The 5523-nt window shown below is 41.0% G+C and overlaps 1 long non-coding RNA gene across 1 annotated transcript; it reads left to right on the plus strand.

Moving 5' to 3' along the window:
- The first annotated feature begins 495 nt into the window (after nt 1-495).
- Nucleotides 496-3423, plus strand: LOC118214992. The gene is made up of 2 exons (XR_004762744.1): nt 496-605; nt 3155-3423. It is a non-coding gene; the product is annotated as an uncharacterized LOC118214992 (long non-coding RNA).
- Nucleotides 3424-5523: the final 2100 nt, after the last annotated feature.

Here is a 5523-nt window from a genome sequence, read left to right on the forward strand (position 1 = left end):
AGAACCTACTCCCATTCAGGATAACGTCCCAAGTGCTATTTTGGCCCCTATTTGCAATTTAACTCAATAACACGTATCACACAAATGGGTTCATGGCTAGTGTGCACCAAAGAATAATGAAATGAAATAAAACATAGACAGGTGTACTATATTTGTCCATAAAATGATCATTTGTCCAATGGAAAGGACATCTTGATGAGTCTTCAACAGTCTATATATTGGGAACTGCTATCTGTACAAATGAATCCCAGCTGAGACAATGGCAATGACTCTTCTCATAGAAACATACAGTATTTTTAAGGGAAAATATAAATCCAGTGAGTTTCTTACCTATCGAGCAGGACAGGCCAATTTTGGGTGTGCGTTGTACATTTTCCCCACACGCTCGGCATTGATTGAATAACTGAATGGGAATTACACAAGCGCCCCTCCCATTTCCTGCCCACAGTTCGGCTCCGGAAAAGTGACCAAACAAAAATGGCTTTTGTAAATCAACCGGTATGCCATATGTGTTTGAGCCGGAGTCATATCTCAAATTTATAGCCATGGAGGAAAACCAGGACCCCAGTTCAAGAATCAAAGGTCCTGCAGAAGCTGTCCGAATGGTAAGCTTTTTATATCAAATTGCAAACTATAAGTTACTTTTGCATACCTATAGCTACTTAGCTAGAGAGCTGTAAAGTGCATTGACGACTTATGGCTACGCTCTTACTATTGTAGCTGATTATAGCTACTTGTAGCTGGGAAGATTAAAAATGACATGACAACACATTTAACATCAGTTTTAATACCAGTTTTGCTAGTCATGTTTGAAATCTTGCTTGCTCATTTGTCATAAATACACACTAGTCTGTGGTTGTGCTGAATCACTTTTGAATCAATTTTGGAAGAAATAAAGTGCCACAATTGCAATTGTCTAGGCAAAAAATCTAAAATGAATTTGCACTTTTTTAGTTTGCAATGAAATACTGGGAGATTGCATATATATAGCAGATTAAAGTATACATGTCCTGGATCAAAAACTTCTTGACCACAAGTTCATAAAATCTAAGGGTGGATATGTAGAACTACTAAAGATCTATGGAGCAAAAACTAAGCAGTGTACCCAGTGTCTCCGAATCTACCAAACATGTCTAAATTATGCATTGCTGTAAATTACAACAAATTCACGTATTTCACTACAAATCAACTGTTTTTACTCAAGATACTCACTGTTGCATCATTTTCAAATGGTAATTACAAGCTTTCTGTAAGTACAGTGGTCTAAAATAGTTAGGGGTCCAGAAATATATCCAAAATCTCTCCAAAAAGGAATATAATGTTTTTTATCCACTGTAAAGCATACAAACGAGCCCCCTATAAAGGTTTAAGATGAAACATTGATATCAGATTTAAACAGAATGCAAAAATATTGTCACACAATGCTGTACAGTACCTAAATGTGTAATATTTAACTCTTGTATGTATTTCTATACTCTGTACTCTGGTATATTTTCTTTTATGGGGATGGGACCATATGAAAACATTTTTTAACCGTCCACCACGTTTTGGCAGTGTTCCAACACTCTCTGGTCACTGTTGCATGCATGACAAAAACTATTACACTATTAACTAAGGGTTACATGACAGTGTGAAATATCCACATTATATAATACCACTAACCTATTTAAAGACACTCAATTTCAAAAATAACGTATATAACCGAAATATTTTGAGCAGTAATACTTACATAGCAATGATGAAATATTTTCTGTATTCAGTAGATAGAGACAGAGACAGTAAATCAACAGTTCTATCCGCTTATGTTTTGCTCTAGAAAACGATGTCAGATAGGTGTATCACCAAACATATGCCTTAGCCATGTGCCTTAGCTATGCCCAGAAGTCCTCAATAATAACAGGATTTTCCAAGAAATTGACAACGTTTCATTAGGTGCAGTGTCTTTTACTGCTACCACAGAGTGAATGTGTAAGTGAATGCGATGATAAGAAAATTTTCGGTTATGCTGACCTATAAAACGATATTTCAAAAACAAAATTAGACATGTTATACATCGTTAGAAAGCTCATACCCTCACCTACTGTATAAATGAATCGTCAATCAAGTCAGACTGTACTAAAAAGAGCGACAACGCCGTAAACAACACGTGGTATTATGCACAGCTATTTTGGAAGATACCCAGGCTTCACAGATGCGCGTATATTTCCCAAACGGATTGTCCAAGACTATACATGACCACACAGTCTCAAAGGGGACATCTCTGCGCGTAAAACCAATGGTAAGTTTGTATATTTATGCAATATTTAGTCCCAGATATTGATTGTAGAATGACATGGTATAATTTTTTTAAAAACTTTGTCTTGTTTATTTCGTTATTCAGTGAGCAATGTTTTCACTGCTGTATTGGCATATTTTAGGGCTAATGTCGGGTTTATCTGGTTGCTATGATGGAATACGATTTTTTAGTGGTGAAAGAATATTTTTATGAATGACCAGATAGACAATATTGTCCATTATGTCATGGGTGGGGGGTGTAGTTGCCGATGAAACTGCAGGGAGGGGGTGTGTGTTAAATGAACGACCAGAGCGACATTGGTGGCGCTGCGAAACTCCGTATTCGGCATAGTTATCATTTATCGTCTACTAATGAAACTAATACAACGCGTTTATGTTTCTAACTCGTACTTTGGTTGCAGTTTGGTTTGGTTGAATGTCTGAGTTCAGTAATCTCGGCACGCCGACCACTAGGGGCTTTGCGCTAAGACGTTAACTGGATTGTGCTCTGTGAAAGTGTTTGTATTGACTGCATTGTAACTGGAAGGCTAGAGTTTTTCTGAGTAACATCAGAATAATTATGTTCACATGTTCGGTTTTTAGAGAATATCATAAAAAGCCGTCTACCCTTGCTTACCACCTAGCTAGCTGACAAACAACAACATTAAAAGAACAGCACAAAACACTTTAAGATACTCACAGACTTCAGGCTATAATTGCATAGATTATTTGATATACCTGACTACCCCAAACACAGCAATTCTCCATCACATTTGGCCTATCTTAGATACATTCACTAGCTAGTAGTAACTTGCTCTAAAAACAACATGAAAGTATCATCAAATGAAAGATGGCAGATGTTTTATTGTTCTGTTCCAAGGTGTGGAAACACAGCCGTCGGATTAATCTCCCCTTGTTGAGTCACAAAGCCGCTGAAAGCTGTCTGCCCGGGACCGGAGTGCTCATTGAAAAGCAGAAGAGCATACGAAAGGGAAGACGACCGTGAGGACGCCAGGCGATCCCAAACGTCAGGAAATGCCTCATTCTTCAAGCACCGTCGCATCCCTCTGAAACAACCAGAAAAAAGTCTAACAAAGACTTGAATACACAACCCTTGAACTTTGAGCTTTGACCTGTTTTTTTTTAGTTTAAAAAAAAAAATGAGAAAATGGGTCTTGGGAGGTAATTTGAATCAAGCGTTGTAGCATTCAGCTGGAGAAGCGAGGATCACCTGGAGCAGAAGGGGAGGGGGGAGTGGGGGCCTTGATGCAGGCAGGTATAGTGGGTGATGGCGGGGTTATCACAGGCGAGCAGAAGCAGGGAGTTGCAGGTGCGAGGCCGATGCTGCGGCAGACTTTACGGGCGATCGCTGAAGGGACTTCCACCGCCGCCGGCGTTTCATCAGGCCCGGGCGCGCTAAACGGGCCCGTGGCTCTTTGATGGAGCGCACCGTTATGAAGATGGACGGTCACTTTGCTCTCTAAGTGAAACCATCGTTTAGCCTCACTTCCTGGAGAAAGGCCCCCATTCCTTATCAGAGAGGCAGGAGAAGAGTGGGGGCAGGGCAGGGCACTGTGGAGCGTGCATCATGGGGGGGGGGGGGGGGGGGGGAGGAGCGTTTCTCCTGGACTTTCCTCTGAATTGTTCAGGCAAATTCAGGCACACATTACAGCTTCAACCTCTTACTCAATTTAAGCACGTTTGTCGCACACATGCATTTCATTATGGCTCGAATGTGGAAATACATCCAGGGCTGCATGAAGGACAGGTGGGCTGCAGAGCAGATGCTATGCTCCCATTTGGGAGTGTTCGGCTTAACTTTGAAAGTATATCATTTTTTAAAGTGAGGTACTCTTTCAAAAATCTGTTTTCAACATCATGCTACTGCGGCTATATATTTAATCATAAAGCAAGGCATAGATGCTGTTAATATTTTAAGCTGATTTGCATCCAAACTTAATGACTGTGGACATTACATTGAGTATGACATTAAGTCACCTTTTATCACATTTTCAAAATGCTTAGTGATATTTCTTTCCTTCTATATGTACGTGATCACCATGCAGAAAATAACATGGATCTGTCTTGAAAAATTTGAAAAATATACAGGCTAATATTCCTAGTAAATATCAGTAGAAGCTGCCCTAATGGACATGCATGCACACATGCACATTCATGATGTCTGCGCGCACACAGACACGCACACACATTCCTCGCTAGCTTAAATTCCGCTATTATCGCACGACTTAATTTACGAACCGGCCGCCTGCCCGCCGAACATCGCCCGGCGATAGCGCGGTCGTAATTCTGCCGCGGTCCCGGACAGCGTTATTTCACTTTTTTTCGGATGATTTCATTTAAAGGTTGCTGGACTGACCGCGTGCGGAACGGGAGGGGCACAGTCGCGCCAGACAGGTGTACCTGTGCTCCCCACTCCCGGCTCAATCATGGGATGGGATCTGGGATTACACCATGTATCATCCTGACAGGCCAGCCCGCCCCTGCTTAGGACTTGAATTTTAGACAGGGATTCCAATATGCTAAACGGGGGACATGTCACACAGGTTAATATACAGGAGAAAAACAACCTCCTTAAACCTCTAATCTGTCTTGGTGGCCCGCTTTGTTAATGACAACGACTAATAAAACTGCGACGGAGCCAATTAGTTTAATTAAATCTGGTGATATTTTAATACCTTTAATTTGTGCGAGTAGGATAGCTGACTGAAGACACTGAATAATCCCTCATCATTGCATCTCACAGCCCCCCATAAATACACACTCTCACAGACACACAAACATCCATAAATGCATGCTCGCATATGCAAACATCTATAGTTTTGCACACACATACGTCCAACACAAACACACATGCACAGACATCCATCACATAAACATCTGTAAAGATGCTCTCTCTATTTCACACACACACACACACCCGCACATTTATGCACCATTTACAGGACACGCTGTACAGTTTGCTGTGTTGGTGTTAGGAGTGCCTCCCTGGGCTGTTGCCTTTATCTAAGTTCATCTCCCATCCCTGATCAGTGTTTATTTATTAAGTCATACACCTCACCTTACAGAGCTGTGACCACAAGCATCATTTCCTCTGACTCACTGGAGTTACACTTGTAACGGTAAGTGCACTCTTGTCTGTTTGCATACAAACAGTACAGAGCAGCATGCCATGGCCAAATAACATGCCATAAAAAACAAAACAATCCAGGAAAATCAATTATGTAACAA

This window comes from Anguilla anguilla, chromosome 16 (genome assembly GCF_013347855.1).
Source record: "Anguilla anguilla isolate fAngAng1 chromosome 16, fAngAng1.pri, whole genome shotgun sequence".
In the NCBI taxonomy this organism is placed as follows: domain Eukaryota; kingdom Metazoa; phylum Chordata; class Actinopteri; order Anguilliformes; family Anguillidae; genus Anguilla; species Anguilla anguilla.